Genomic DNA, 17017 nt, shown 5'->3' with positions numbered 1-17017 from the left:
ATAGTGTGGACGCGGAGCGTTTTTAGAAGAAAACGCCATCTTTAAATTTATCCGGATTAGTGTAGACATAGCCTTATTTTACCCACTTTTCTACCCTAGGCTACTTTTGTGCTTACATTTAACTATTGAATATTTGTTATATCACTGTGTCACTACTATTCCACTATAATGTTACCGCTGGGGGCAGTTGATTCACATCTTGCATTAGGTAGTCTGTATATTGCTCATTAAAAAAGTTAGCACAGCAGGAATGAAAAGGGCATTATGGGTAGTTTATGGTGAAGCTTGCAGCTCTGCACACACACAGAACAGACTGTGAAGAGTCCGCAACACAGCAAAGACAGTGATCCCATGTGGAGAGAAAGGAAATGTTTTTAACCCTCAGCCATAAAAGCCAGATGGGGTATTGTTGTCACCCTGAAGGGTGGGCGGCATAGACACCAAAGTTTGTAACTCGAGAATGAGGTAACATAGGATTTAGAAAATTCGTATCACTGCATCTACTAAAATATCTTTAGTTTGAATCCCAGGGAAGAGAAGGTCAGTGGTCACGTTTTCTGAAAATCTTGTGAACGTGGTAACTCTAGAAGGACTTAACCGCGTACTTCCAAATTAATCTGCTAGGAGTCTGAGAGGTACTTGTAGCACTGGTGGGTGCCAGTATTTATTTATTTATTTTTTTTAGAGTTGACAAAACTCGTGATTGTTACTGTAACTGCTTTCAAAACCTGATACCTGCAGCATTCAGATGTGTATCTAAAGCAGGGCATGAGGTGCAAGTCATTATTTTGCAGTTTTGCTCTGGGGGAGGGGCTATAGGACACTTTTGTCAGTCTTAAACCATTTTCCCCCTAATGATGCTTTAGGTAAAAAAAAACAAACAAAACTTATATTAACATATTTTGAACCAATACACCATCCCTCATAGCAACCTGCTTCTAACATGGTGTAAGTTGCATGGTCCCCACCCCACCCCAAGGACCTCCCAGGTTCAAGCTATTATCTTTCCTAATATGGTGACAGTGTCAAACTGAACCTTGACCTTTTCTGAAGAGAATGAAAAGGTCAAATGAGGTAATAGTCACTGTGAGATATATATTGTTTTTCACATGTTCACACAAAACATCCATCTTCACTAGGAACTCTTGTGAAAGCCTGTCAGAAAGGTAGAGTAACAGAAGAGAAGCCACAGTGAGGTCATCTTAATCTTGAGTATATCATTTCCTCTTGCACATTAGATTATTCTTGCTTAACTGCAGGTTAAGCAAAGAACAAGTCCAAGCAAAAAATACTTTCTCCAAATGTTTATCCACCACAGTATCCAGAAAAAATAATTAAACTCTATTAAAAATTAAACAATTTCATTTATTAAATGTAAAATGGGTTTACAATTAAGTAAACTCAACAGGTGGGATATATATTTTCAGTAGATAACAAATGACTTGGCATGGTCTGTAATTTCATTTCCAGTAAAACATTTTTCTTCATGACCGTGAGATGAATTGCAGAAATCAAGCGGTTTAGTTTACAAATTAAAACACGATGATGGATAACACCAGTTCCCGAGATCAAACTAAAATGACTTCCCACAGAGTTTTTCAGTAAAAATGCCCACAACATTGTTTGAACACTCACATCCTGCCTACACAAACCAGATATCCATTAAATATTACATCAGGATATATCGAATACTGTATAACAGTTGGGGATGAAAACCTGCTTGGTGGCACTTTTTAACAAGAATAAACAAGAATAAGAGGAAACTTTTCGTAATTACCTTGTTTGTTTGGGTTTTTTTTGCTGATTTTTATTTATTTTTTGTTCATTAAAGTACCACAGTCTGATCTTATCTTAATCTAAATCACAAGCACAAACAAGCATAATCTAAATTTATCAAGACATAAGCGAGCAAGCACATGTTGCCGGTGCTGGTGGGAGAGAACCTCTTGGATTTATTAACAGCAGCGACTTTGACTATTCAGTAGCTGCAGATCAGACCTAAACAACATCCAGGATACATTTTGAACTGACTGTTCTTTCTCCCAGAACAGCTTCATCAGATTTATATTCTTAAGTTTAGGTCACTCATCACCCCTCACTTTCTAGCTAACAGTTTATCGCCAGTGGAGATTCCAGGCTCCATCATTGAGCGTAATCCTTTTCTCCCACTCGTAGCTGTTTCAGCCTCTTATCTCAGAGTCTCGTTGCTAATAATAATTTAGCCTGTCATTGCTACAAACTGGCAAATCCCACCGTCTGTGGTCACCACATCAGGGCTGGTCTCGTCCCATCTGTCTTGCCTTTTTACATACATTAGTGTTTCTCCAAAACAAAAAAGTTTGATCAGCCAAAAAAACCAAACCTCAAAAGCAGTGATTAAAAATTGTTTTACATAATTATTATCAGTGTTATAATTTATGTGTTGTTCTTTTTATTTTGGGAGAGGAGTGGCTTCCTTTGTGGTATTCTGCAACTGTCTGGCCAGTTTAACATATAACCATAATCATGTCTCCTGATGTTCCTTAGGTATGGGTGGATTTCTATTCGGCACTGGAGTCACCTTGCCTGGCCTCAGTGCTCCATTTCTAGACTCTTTAAGTTTTTAATGTGAAAACTTAAAAAAATCTAATGTGCAGCAGCACATTCAGCAGCTCTTTCAATAGTCACATGGTTTGATCCACAGATCTTAATGTAATATGTCTAAGTTTGTTGCTATGATCAGTGGAAGTAAGCTGACATAGACGTTCTTGTGCCACGGCGTTTTCGGATATATCACTTAAATAATATTTATCCCTCAAATGTCATACTGCAAGCTGCAGTGTGAGCTTTGCAGCTTGGGTTACTTTAGTATGAAATAAACAAGCGGTGACTCGATTCGTTTGGCTTCACTTCCGCTCAAATCAATCAATGAGAACAAATGACAAGTTCCCTAAAGCTATGGCTGAACTTCCTAAGCTCTCCATTCAGAAAGAAATTCTGTGTCCTTCATCCTTCAGCAATTCAAAGGTTACAGATGGCATCTGCTTTTTGTGTGTGTGTGTGTTTTCTTCAGTGTACTAATGACACATTCCTTAACTGATGGCATGTTTGTTTATTGCTCATGGGAATACACTAATGAGCTTTAACTAGCGTTTATTGCTTCTCTCAGGAACGGTATTGATCACTTTCACTGGTTCATAACGGCACATGTTTTGTTTTTTAGTAGGTTTGCATTTTTGCTGTTGCACTTATTAAAAGTCATGCAGTGTTTTTTAATAAGCACTGCATGACTGAAAGCTGCTGTCTAAATAGCTTTCACTTTTATACTGTCAGGCCATCAGAAGCAGAGGCCTTCTTGTGATACAAAAAAATGTTGCTTTTGGTGTGTGTACAGAGCTTCCCCTGCCTCTTTTCAATATGCATTTTAAAGATATGTTGGCAGCTGCTGCTTGCAGGCAGTGAGTAAATGTTTGAAAATGACTAACTTTGAGAAACATGTCACATTTGGTTTCCTAGTCTGACTACTCTCTGCTACCTTATATCAAAGGAACTGACCACAATGACGAAGAAAATGAGAAATATAGTTTTCTCTGGATGCAGTACAGGGTGGCAGTGATTGATGCATATTTAAATATTTGTTTTTATTTCATTAAGTTGCTCAGGCATATGTAACCTTGGCATCAGAATTTGATCTGGGGAACTGAGTGATAATGGGTGGGTCATCATGAGGATGGCATCCTTTCATTAAAACACATTTTGATGTTCACTCAGATGTGGCCATGGCATGCAGCTGTGAAGCTGTAAATAGTCAGGAAAAAGGTGAATGGAAACCGCCTGCCCGTGAGCTTTTTGTTTAATTAAAACAGGCCATGACGTAGAGTCTGCAGATATACTCTCTGATATGAAGTCCAAATGAGATGTTTCTGGCTTTAGAGACACAAGTGATTATAAATGCTTGATAAGAAATAGCTATGCTGGTCAGACAGCACTCTAAAATCTCAGCCCCTATCCCGATGCTTCTGCTTGTTATTTAAATTGGCAAAGAATTAAGAGCAGCACACAAATACACAGTATGACTGATGTTCATCACAACACCCATATCCATTGTTTTCCACATAGGCCCACACTGGCAGCGTTTTGATGCACGTCAGCTGTCATGAAAAAGCTGCATTTTTTTTTTTCCTGCTCCCAAATTGTCATATCTTGCACCTTTAAATACTTTTGTGTTTGACACACCCAGTCTGAGCTGTGTGCGTCATTTACTGACGCACAAGCTTATTATGTGGGCTGAACTTTAGTCTAATTGGAGTCAAAAGCAGTCTGTAAGCACAAGTAAACAAATCAGTTTATGAACATATTAAATTTAAAATGAAGAGATATTCATTAAAAAGGATGCTAAATTATAAAGTATCACAACCACATCAGTAATATTTGTTCTGTTAACAGATCCCTAGAGAACTACTTTTTGAAATTTAAATAAATACCCTTTTAATCTGTGAACTAGGCTTATTTCTGACTGAAACTATCGCCCTGTGTTGATCTCTTCAGTGGGAATTTCACTGAATTAAAAGCCTTAAAAGTGGGTAGGGTTTATCAGCATGTTTCTCCTCTTTTGAACTGAAGACATGCAAAACCTTAGTAGTCCTGTGAAAAAATGTTTTCACACCTATAGTTCCTTTACTCTGGTCAAAATCAGTTGATGAGTTTACAAACTTGTAGGTTTGCCTTCACATAGAAAAACAAATCCAAGTGAACTCCAAGAAAACCAGAATGCATCATTGCAAACTGTGTGAGAATGTTCACTCTGCTCATTGGGCAGATGTGTGTGGGGCGGGAGCAACAAAAGTAAGTACAGAAGAAGGTGCTGCGTTCTGGATTATTTGTGAACACAGAGAATTTACATTCATTTCACAGCTAGTTCCTGGCCTGTACTCACTTGTGCAGATCTACAGTACATTCCTGCATTGAGAATATAAAGCATACGTGGCTACATAATGTTTTGGGGTTGTTTTTTTTTTGTTTTTTTTTTAGCTCAAACTGATAACATACATCTGGTAGTTGGTTTGAATCACGCTCACACCATAAACAAAGCATTTTGGCTGCACCGAGGGGAGAAAAGAAACCACAGTTTAATTTAAATAGACTAAAGACAGCTTTGAAAACCCCATCATTTAGTAGTTTGTAGAACCAACTTTGACCTGCTCTTGCTTTGCTTATTTGTTCGTTAATGCATGGCTCAGTTAAGGTCCAGCTACAGCATCTTTATCAGGCTGACGACTGACTGGGTCATTTTTGTTTTAGCCATTCTGTGGTACACCAGACAACTCCACCTTGCTCTCGTTTGTCCAAAGCACATTGTTCCAGACATCTTGCAGTTTGTTCAGATGCAACCATGCAGCGATGGTGCCATGTTCTTTTTAGCAGGAAGAGGCTTCCTCACCTTCACAAGCAGTTTAAAAATGAGAATTGTTTTAGAATACAAAAAATTAAGTCAGATTAAATAACACAGAAGAGGTCATTAAGTACAAAGCTAAATAAAAAGTAAAAAGTTGAATGTAATGGAATAAGGTTGCTTCATAAAGTAAAATATTATAGTAAATTAAAAAAATATATATATACTAAAGGTAATTAAAATCTCTGATATACTCTTTTCAGTTAAATGTAGTGTAACTGAGTAATTAATTCAGTTTTTGTTTACACTTTAAAGAACATCCCAGCATTTTTAGAAATGGTGTGTATAACTCGCTGCAAGCCTTAGTGTTTCAGTTTGATGTGCTGCACTTATTGGAATGAATTCTTTCTATCGCTGTTAGTCATGAGATAGCCTTTTGTCAGAATTACTCAGCATACCATCAGTTCCAACAGAGATCCTACTGTGCTCAGTATAGTGCTCTTTTTTTGAGACAAGCCTCTAATTATCCTCATTATTGACAAAGTCAACACTGCAGCAATTATTGAAAGAACAGAACGTAACATGCACATAAAGTCAGTTTTAGTTAGTTTGTTAATGCTTGATCATTAGGGCCACAAAATAACACAAGGTACTGTCTGCATTAGGCAAAGTAGTTGCATTCACAAAAGCTAAACAGCATCTAATGTACTTTATGTTTTTCAATTTTTCCACACAGGATTTTTTAGTTATGATTTTTACATTGATTACTGTATGAATAGTTTAGCCTGTTCAGTTTAGTTTGTGAAAGAGAAATTGTCTGAACTATATGTATATGTATATGTATGAATACCCTAGCGTGTTTTTGTGTATTTATGAATTATGCTATGGTTAGAAATAGCAGTTTTCTTCCCCTACAGAGTTATGAAAAGAATGCTGGTATCTCCTGACTTAGTCCTATCAGTACAGAGCAGTTCTCTGTAGAGGGAGCCGGCTTAGATATTTTTTCTTGAAGCTTTGCTGCCAGTATTAAAGTGTCAAAACACACATACATGTGTATGCAGTGACATGTATAAAAAGCTCAAAGGACTTGAATACAGACAGGCAGACGGTCAGACAAATATAAAATATATCAGTGAAGGAAAAACCTGAAAGGAATTGCACACATTTATTCCTTTTCCTCCTTGTTGCTTTCAAAACAGCTGAAGGTGGCCATTATCAGTCACAGCAACTATAATATGTGGCCATTATGGTATGCCGCATTTAGTTGGTGCCTCAGTATTGTTTACATTCGCCACACAATAGCTTTGTATTTTTATATTGACTGTATGTATTGGAAAAGCAGCTGAGAAGGAACAATGAGGGAAATGTTTCGATAACATAACATTCAATAACTCTACCACATGGGTGTTTGAACTGTAAATTTACTTCAGTTATATAGGATTACGTGTAGAAATGCATTGAATAGCTTTAGGAAATAAACAATCGCCGGAAGCACATCAGGGTAGTTTGTAAGATGAAGTCAAATGCAGGAAGACCAATATCAGCTAATTGGGAATAAGGGGTATTCTGCATCTGTACCATCAAAGTAAATGAATTTGTAGTTATTGTTGTTGGGGCAGATTTAATTAACTCTACATTGGAGTCACGTGGATAAGTGGCTTTTATTTGTCTGCCTCTTTGAAAGTCCACATTTCAAGACTGAATGTCTCAAAACTAATTAGACTGTTTGGTTACTGACTTCACCAAATACTGCTGCAATACTCCGGTGCCTTAAGCCAAGACCTAGCAGGTGTATCCTTGACAGTTCATGGATTCACTGAACCATGAAGACTACATGACTCTATACAGTCTAAGCAGCTGTGATGCCTACTCAGCTACATGTAAATGGACTGATTCTTATATAGTGCTTTGAGTACTCCAGGAGAGTAGGAAAGCGCTTAAGACAACATGTCCCATTCACCAATTCACACAAACACTTCTATAATTATTCTATGTGTGATAATCCATTGTTGACCAATGCATTGTTGCCACTCTACTACAACTACATTTTTGTCACCAGTTAGCGGCAAATTCACCTCATAAACTAGACAATCAAGAATCTACTTTAGAGTTTGATTTAGGGCTAATGATTTCTGTAATTTAAACCATTTCTACACTGTTTGTCTATTAGGACATTATAGCTAATATTGCAAATTCCAAATGGATTAACATATTGATGCTGCTGGAGTGTATTTTGTCTTAATGTTGGGTCATTCGAATAAGGGAAGCTGTTTAAGTGAAAAAAAAAAAGCCTGTTAGCAAGTTTCAGTTTCACAAGTTGGCCAAAATAAAACAAATGTACTTCTAATTTTGCTTTCTGTGAGTGTAGACCATCTCATTTAGGTAAAATGTGAAAGCTGAGATAATCTGCCTTTAGGCCATTAACTACAAATCTTAATTAAATCAGTTAGATAAAAACATCTAAACTCTGAACTTTCCCTGTAAACTTTAAGCACTATGTTTTTCCTCATGGCTGTTCTTGTGGCTTTGTATTAGTGTCGACTTGTTGTTGTTGTGCCGTTTTCAAAAATGTCGGTCATTCCTTTCTTTGGCAGCCACTGACCACTTCTATGTTGGAAAGTGTTAAAGCATTAGAGGCTAAATTTCCCCTTCAGGAATTCTACCTCACAATAAACACTAAATAAAATCTAGACAAAGAACGTTTACTTGTAGTAGACATAAGTAAAATAGATGTTACATTGACTGCTTGCTACACATGAGCTATTCGCTTAATTTTTTAGCCATCTTGTTGCCCTCCCAAAGAATGCCCTCCTAAGAGGAAATAATTACATCTCTGGTGAATTACAGAAACTCTTGCATCTGGGAACTGATTCCTTGGTTGAGGAGAATGATTTGGAAAAAGGTTTTATAAAGCTTAAAAGAGGCAATAGGTGTGGTTTGCTACTACAAGATTGGAGCTATATTCTGTTCTGATAATTTCTTCCTCAGGACACAATCCCGGTACTTCTGTGGCGTCTTGTTTGCTTTTCATAAGTTATTCCAGACAATTGAAATCAGAGCAAATGTGTCTGAGTGGGTCACCCAGATATGAGGGTTCAGTAGTGTAAAACTGTTTACCATTGTCATAATTCATCAGACTGTTGCTCATTATTTAACATGGAAATATGAGCTTGATATGAAGTTTTGAATAAAAGTTTTCAATATGCGCTCATAATATATTCAGATTTACAAATCTGCTGCTTTGCAACCCTACCTGCACTAATCACATTCTTCAATAATCAAGTAACATGTTGCTGAATTGCACTGTGTAGAAGGTTACGCAAAAACAAGGTCAGTTTAGGCTAATGTTAGCAGCAGAGACAGTACAAAAGATGCACAAAGTCACCTTGGCTTCACCCACTGGTTTATGAAGTTTTGTCTCTGAAGCCTTGATATGACTGTTTTAAACTGAATGTGATGAGCAAGGGGTGTAACTCCCAGTGCAACTGCAGGCTCAACTCATTAGCCAGTAAGCATACCCCTGATGATCATTCTTCCTGTTAGAATGACCAAATATCACAAAAATAGGCTTCATGATTTATTCAGTGTGGCATGAAATGACTGAGTGAACTTATAACCTCATCAGGAAAGTGTCTGATGAGGTTATGACTGAGGTCCCGTTTGCAGTAGACTTTGATAGAAGTAGGAATCTTTTTTGCATCCACAGGTATCGCCCCTTGTGGCCAGTGAAAAGAACGCAGGTTTAAGGCAGTTTGATGTTGGCTTCACTTCTCAAACTGTGTCCATCTTTTATTCTGTCTGTGGATAGCAGTGGCACAACAACACCCTTCCTTCCTAGCAGGTTAGGATCTACACATTTGTGCATTGTTCTGGTTGAGAGCCAATTTACGTTTATACGGTCTATACACAAACAGATTGAAGTACTGCAGAGCTGCCCTGAGCCACACAGCTTTTTTTCTTCTCTTCCCATTATGTAGAGGGAGAGGAAACCAACAGTGAACTGGCAATTAAAATGTGTATATTAGGAATTATTAGTTAAACTGGAGAGTATGTCTGGTTCTAGTTAGTTAGGGTTATGTTTTAATTGTTTAGTTGACCAGTGCTTTTGCTTATTGCTCTTGATTTCAAATGAACAAAATCATGTCATTGGAAGATGAGACTATTTAAAAATCATTGACACCATCGGCGTCCTCTTCATCATCAGCCTTCCTTCATCAACTGTTGTCCTTTCCAAAACTTCAAAGCAAGGACGCCTGCTTACTAAAATGTTTCAGTAATGAAATGGAGTAAATCCCATCAGTTTAACCTTGAATGATCAAATGAGTGGTGTTACTCACCAGAGTTGCCCTGCGTGGTGTGTTCGCAGTGCATATAGGACACCAGAGCAATGTGGTCTCACACAGACACGGATCAGTTCATCAGCCTTTGGATTTCCCTTCAGGTTGATAACCAGTCCATGCTAAAACACAATAAAATTAATTTAAAAAAAAAGCTTTATCAGCTTTTCTTTGTAGCTGTGCTTTAAACAGTTTGAATACATTTTAATGCACGAGACATAGCAGCACTAATCTGCTCTTTTCATATATTTTTATAATTACGTACTTTAAATTGGTAGCTCGCTTCAAATCGCGTTTGTTATTGCATTGCAGTATAGATTATCAATAAATGAGCAGATTTTCTTGATAAAACCTGTGCTTCTGCACTGGATCAATTCCTTTTGAAGCAAACTAAGCCTCTCCCACCACAGATTTTCAATCAGAATAGACAAGCCCATCAGTCAAGTTACTCACAGTGTGTGCAAGAAATAACAATGAGAAGGTGTGTCTGACCAAAGAGGGATCCCAAAAGTCTCCAAGGCTTTTTCTTCCAGGTCATGTGACCTGTGGCTATCAGCCTTTCAGCAGAATGAGGTGACTGGACGTCTGGTTGATGGACCTAAACAGATCATATGAGAGCGTGGCCATGTTTAAATTATTGCATGTTGGCTGAATTATGAGGCTTTTACTAGTTTTAAGATTTTATAAACTTGTCGGAACATGCAAATTAGATATAGACACATAAATATAGATCCTTTATTTAACAGTTTTCCTGCAGCTACTGTTCACACTGATTTTGTAGGGTAATTTTTGTGGTGCTTAATTTTGATCATATAGTTGTTAGTAGTCTCTTTCTTTAAGAATAGAAGTCTGCTAATAATTGGCCTGTAAGGGGCAATTGATGAATATAGCCACAAGGTGGTGACTTGTTCCTCTGCTGCACACTCACCCATCTGCAAATATCAGATGCAAATATCAGCAATCAATGGTTGTCTGATGGTCTTACTTACTAAATTTATCATCTGTAATCTGCAAAAAAGATATTGTTTATTAGGTCTACAATAATCCAACGGGATAAGTTTCCCCTTCCTTCTTCCTGCAGTTAAACTGCTATCTCTGTTTAACTGCTATCTCTGTTTTATTATTGGAAAGCACTTTGGTCAACTTGTTGTTTTTAAAAGTGCTATATAAATAAAGTTGGATTGGATTTTTAAAAATCATTAGTTGTATTAACAACTGATGATTTTATGTCAGTGCCTATCAATTTGTAATCAGCAGTGGGGATTTTCATTTGAAAATGTATATTTGCCCAGCTGTGCTACTATCATATTTTTTTATTGTGCTGTCACTGTCACAAATATAACTTCTGCTAACTCTGTGAGATCGATCCTCTTTCTAACACCAGTCAACACATCTCGGAGAGAATAGAAGCTCTCCAGCCTGGAAATAAAAGTTGTCAGACACTTTCAAATGCATACCTACACTTTTCTCGTACTGAGGCGTAATCATCTTTGACAATGTATTACTTATGGCTGCATGGCTGGATGTGTGAAAGACATTCTCATAGTAACCATTTGAACTGAAAAACCTTTAAATTAAAATGACTGACATGCTTCCCATGGCCTCTGTAAATCTGTGGCTAAGGCTAATGTGACCTCCATAACCAAGGGTCCTTGCTCGGGAAGGTCCTTTCAGCCATGTAAGCATGATTGGTGGCCACATAATTAAAGACATTTCTATGTGTTACTTTACAGTTAGTTCAATAAGCAAACATTTATTTTATGCTCGAGTAAATTAAGTTTCAAAATTGAGCTTGTGGAGGAAGGCTGAAAACTCTTTGTGGATGTTTTTTTTCCCACAAAGCAAAGGTTACTCCTTTGGTTTTCCAAAAATGCAAGTCAGGTGCAAAGAGGAGAAAAGTGATTCATTAGGAGGGGATTGTGATTGAGGCCGTGGAAAAGATGTGAATTTGCTCTGTGTGTTTAGATAAATCAAATTTGGTACAAGCACTTACTTTGCTGCGCCTGGTCAGCAGAAGCTTATTTAGATCAAATTAAGCGTGGCAGCTGGGTTAAGTGGATCTGTGGAAGAAAGAAAAATACTGCTGTAAGGGTGATGTGTAATATCTAAAAGCACATCGTTCACTCCATGATGATTTCTATGTTATCAAACTGCATGAACTGCAAGCTTTAAAGGGTTTCAACTTTAAAAATGAAAATGTGCTTAATGTTTCTTACATTGTGCGGTTGAGATGTTCACAGACAGCACTCCGAGAGAGGAGAGGACCCGAGTGGAATCCCTGGGGGGGAAAAAAGGATTCATTTATTAATTGCAGTATCAGTGTGTCTTGGGTTTTGTACGATAACAGCTCCCTGTGTCACCATCTGCCCACATCCCACTTAGCAGAGTGGGCACATGGGCTCATTCAGGCGCAGCCACACCCAGCTGAACGACACACACACACACACACACACACACACACACACACACACACACACACACACACACACACACACACACACAGGGCAAAGGAGCTCCTGCATTGATGGCCAAGCCTCTTCTCTTTAGAAGGGAGTCACCGCCCTCTGCTGGCGCTCCATGTGCCATACACCACCCATTTTAAAGATATTTAGAACAATAGAAAAGGAGCCATAAAGAGGACAATTCCATAATTGTTTCCATAATTGATTGTTATATAATGCATATTATACACACACACACACACACACACACACACACACACACACACACACACACATTGTACAGTCCAAAATGCACATTTGTAACCTGTGCTTAGATTAAAAAAATAGTTAAATGTTAAATTAATTAAATTTGATAATTAAGTTTTATTAATATAAAAGGCTCTAGCTAAAAACAAGGCAAGGGCACGCACTCAGGTGGACAAGGTGAATGCACAGAACACCTGCCATGCTCGACACACACTTCCACACTGGCGAAGAAAACTCAGAAATCTTCTTGAGGAATGTTAAGACGACTAATCCCGTGTCAGGGAGCTATAGAAAGCGTGCTAACTGGAAAAATCACAAATTGGTATGGGAATATGCACCGCCCAGTATGGGAAGGCTTTGCGTCAGATGGTTAAAACCATCCATTACATCACCAGCACCCATTTGCTTTTACATGATTTGATTCACATGAAATTCCAAACGTCCAGACTATGTTTGTTTAAGTTAAAAAACATATTTCAAAGTAATCTGGTCAGTTTTAAATGTGACTCATGCACATTTCCATTTGAATATTTATATTCTTGGACTTTGGTCTGTGACTCATGCAAAGCTACTGTAGTATCTGGTGATTTGCGATCTTCATTTGCCTTATAATGATGCTAGAGATACACCAATCCAGCCATTACCATTTCTGAGCTGATACAGACACAGGGGTTAACGGATCTGCAGACGCAGAGTACTGATCCTGTACCAGTGCTAAATTAATCTGTAATGTACACTGCGAGGACGAGACTCGCATATACTATCACATCCAGTTTTTTGAATCAGGACCTGACAGAAATCTGATCCAAATATTGGACTGGTACATCTCTACTTGATGCAGCCCCTCATTTTATTGACTGTCTGAAATGTCCCCCTATAAGTCCACCCTAAGCTTTAAGTCGATGTTCCTCTTGTTGGTTGTCTCTCATTAAAAAAAGAAAAGAAAAAAAAAACGAAAAATGAAAGATTGTAAATGCCAGTGGGTTAAACGTCAGTGCTGACACCCATAGCTGTATGGCTGACATGGCTATATTAGGGATATCGCCTGAACATGACATCACACAGATCCAAGGCTGGAAAGAAGCTGTTTGAAATAGAGCGTTTATAGCAGTCTCTGATATAAACCACAGAAGAACCTGAACTTTATTATAGATTATCCCACAAAGGTGCAGGTGAAAATGCAAATATCTTAAACAGTCATTCAGATTGAACCCCTGAACAACAGAGCAGGTAACGTCAATTTGCTTAATACTGTAAGAATAACATGCCATAGGAGACAATGTTAGGCACCCAGATTAAGTATTATGGTAACATATGCAAGTCCATTAGAATTTTAATAGTTTTTAATAGCTATATTTAATGTATGCTACGCTTGCATGTATATGTGAGCAAAAGATAGAAAGGGTGCAAAAGAGAGTACGAAATCTTACAATATACAGCGAATACACACTCACGTACACACACCCACTAATCTCATCCTCAGAAGCGGGATGGCGATCTGATCTTCCATTAGCTTTAGCTCTGCACTTAGGGGTGGGTGAGGGGTGCTGAGGTCCCCAGAGGTGAAACTCTATTAGCACGCAGCATGAAAGTCAATGAAAAGGACCCCAGTGTGCTCCAGTCCCCCGAGAATATTAATGTTTAATGATATCTAAAAAGGCTAATTCCCCCACCTCTCGCTTCTGCTCTTATCCTCTCATTAAATATCCTCACAATATCATCACCTCCTCAGATTAGAGCACTGACCCTGTCTACTGAAGGACTCACCCTTCACTGATGGTAAATGCATCCTTCTCTCATACACACACATGACATGAATGAAATTAATGTGCCGTTTAAGATGTGTTTAAGGGGAGACCATATGAAATATGGAGGTGTTAAAAAAGTGACTCATATGCAGGAAAAGCAGTGAGTGTTTAAATCAAAAGAGTAGGAAGGAAACTACATCTTGTGTCTCAGCGCTATCTGTGACATGTGTTATGTAAAACCAGCAAACTTAGACAGGCTTTTTGCATAATTTGTTAATTGTTTGTTTAATAAAATCCCCATTAGCTGTGTCTTAAAGCAAAGTTGTTGTTCCCGTGATACATGTGTATAAATACTATTACTAAATACTGAATAGCTGAGCTCAGAGAGCTGTTAAACAAGGTGACCCAACGTAGTCAGCGAACGAGTGAATTGTTTCAGACTATTTTGGGTTACAAGTTTGAGATTAGGCCAGGTTATATGAAGTATTTGTAACAAGGAAGTTGTGAATAAAGAGTGTAAAATTCACAGTGGATCTCTGTTCAGTCCCCTGATGTTTCATCTGGTCTTATAGGAATAAAAGAAAGAAGAAAGAAAGTACTTACTAATTTTGTGATTCAATTAAAAGCTAATTTACTTTTAGACTAATCATTTAGTTTAAAAGTAAGGTCACTCAGAGCATGGCTACTGTTAACACTGAGGCATCAGCATCTGTCTATGTTTGTAGGTTAACAGCCACTTAGCTGTAGTGAATGTGTTTGTAGTGAATGGTCTTGTTGAATGCTTATATGTCAGTTCATTCGGACACAGCCTGAATGCTGATTTTCATTTCCTAGATCAAAACACTGCTGGAGCTAACTGGTTTTACTTTAAACTTTTCTCAGCTAATACATATATAGGGTAAGGTAAGGGGAGCTATTGATTGTGACGGATAGCTACTGAACCAGTGTGTAGTAGTAATAATAATAATACTTATTACTTGTATGATAAACCAGTAAGTATTTCTAATGCCATAACATTATATTTTAGCAGCATTATCCTTTGTAATCAATAACTAAACAATTACTTGAATGCTGGCAATCACATATTACCTGATAATGCTGTGCCAGGCCTATAATACAGCTGTTTACACTTCTGATAATCTGTCAGGCACTACGGCAGTCAGCCCAGTTGTCAGTAAGTGATGCTCAAAAGCTGCATTGAGATTAAAAGGGTTGTGGTGGCTTTTGAAAACCTTGCCAGTACTTGGCCATAAACAATTCCTCACTTGGCTAGTTGCCTTGTCTGCTGCATTTTTTTTTTTTTTTTAAATGGACCACGAGCATAAAACGTTCTTCTAAAGTCATGTGCTGTATAGTATCAATGTGAACAGTGTGCAGTAAGTAGAACTTAAAAAAACTAAAGTTCACATTAAAGCACCAGCATGTCAAACCAAAGCAAAGCCCACATTGGCCAAACATTAGCCCTGCCAGGGTACATTAACTGGCCTTGATCCAGACCACTGGTGTTGAGCCCCGCCACTTTAATGAGAATTTTAAGCTATGCCAAATAGCTTAACCCCCCAAAACTGACATCTATAATTTTCAGATGTCAATTTTGAGCTAGCTAGACTACAGCTATGTCTGATTTCGTTCAGCCTTATGATTCTCTCTTTGCTTGATTGTGACACTTTGAAGAACAGCCACACTGATCACTTGATTGTAGTTAAAAGACCATTTTAGCCCTGAAAGATGCCCTGGTTAGGTACTTTCTTTCAGGGAACTGAGTTAGCATTTGCACCTGGACATGTTGTCACACTTAACAAGTGGATAGATGCTTTTAACTTAAACATATATCATCCAGCTGAATGTCAACAAATGAAATGAAAACATTTCAAATTACATCAGTGTTGTAATGATTATATCGCCTTTTAAGTAATGTTTGGGGGCATAAAAATTACGCTAAAGAAATTTTTTTTTTTTCAATGATGACAAATAATATTTTAACTGAGGAAAATTCCATGTGACTCTGTGAATGCTAAAAAATGAGCATATTACCATAAGCTTGTTTAAATTGTTACGGCACCACAACAAATCAAGGCATTTAAAAACACAGATGGCTCTCTTGCACACATGCGCACACAGCAGATCAACCCCAAATGCACCAGCGAGCAGGAACTCACACCAATACGTTCCCAAGGACACACACAAATGCACAGTGCAAGCAGGCAAAAAGTCAGAGGAAATGCTTATGCCTACAAACACACTCAGGAGAGGCTGCACAGCACTTAAGTGGTCACTTTTACACACAAAGGCCAATCACAGGAGCTTAGCTGGCCCCATCAAGCTTTTTAGTAAATGCTGCCGCACTGAAATTGCTTGTTTAGTTAACCCTATATGCTACGGAGAGAAATGAAGCTCCATCACTCCGGTCTGAATCGTGGCAAATGCCTAGCTTTGAAGTCATTGTGTGTGAGATGACTAGGCCTTGTCATTTGTGAGGAGGGATTAGTCATGCTATTTTTATTGGAGAGTGTGCATCAGCTTTCTTGAGTGCTGCGTTTTAAGGATTTTTGCTTCTGAGGTGTTTTCGCCCGTCACTGACACTCTGTGAGCAACACACACGGAAACATTTTTACATTGTCGTGAATTTCCATTATGACTTCACAGAGAATTAAAGTTTGCTGAACTTTGATGTGCACTTGCTGCGTCACTGGCCTACATAATATCACTTTTATAACTAAATCTTTAGTTATAACAGTGATATTATCCATACCTCACATGTTGTATATTATTTATTAAAGCCAATGATATGCTGTGGATGAAATCTATCACTTTGCAGCTGCACTAAATTCTGATACAGCTGACTTATAAAAA

General features: G+C 38.0%; 1 protein-coding gene across 10 annotated transcripts in view; it reads right to left on the bottom strand.

The window, feature by feature from the left end:
- The window catches only part of pcbp3 (poly(rC) binding protein 3), a 78576-nt gene that overhangs the window by 38995 nt on the left and 22564 nt on the right, over positions 1–17017 (bottom strand). For 8 of the 10 annotated variants that reach the window (XM_042222502.1, XM_014334684.2, XM_014334685.2 and 5 more), the window contains exons 2-5: positions 11925–11986; positions 11702–11768; positions 10201–10306; positions 9709–9830 (exon numbers count right to left, since the gene is read on the bottom strand). The gene's annotated coding sequence lies outside the window, so the exon portion shown is untranslated. The other 2 variants (XM_014334682.2, XM_014334683.2) reach the window with 2 other exon arrangements.

This window comes from Haplochromis burtoni, unplaced genomic scaffold, assembly GCF_018398535.1.
Source record: "Haplochromis burtoni strain Fernald_Lab_line unplaced genomic scaffold, NCSU_Asbu1 Contig_87, whole genome shotgun sequence".
NCBI classification, from domain to species: domain Eukaryota; kingdom Metazoa; phylum Chordata; class Actinopteri; order Cichliformes; family Cichlidae; genus Haplochromis; species Haplochromis burtoni.
The sequence above is the reverse complement of the archived record's forward strand: the minus strand, read 5'-3'. Positions and strand labels throughout refer to the sequence as shown.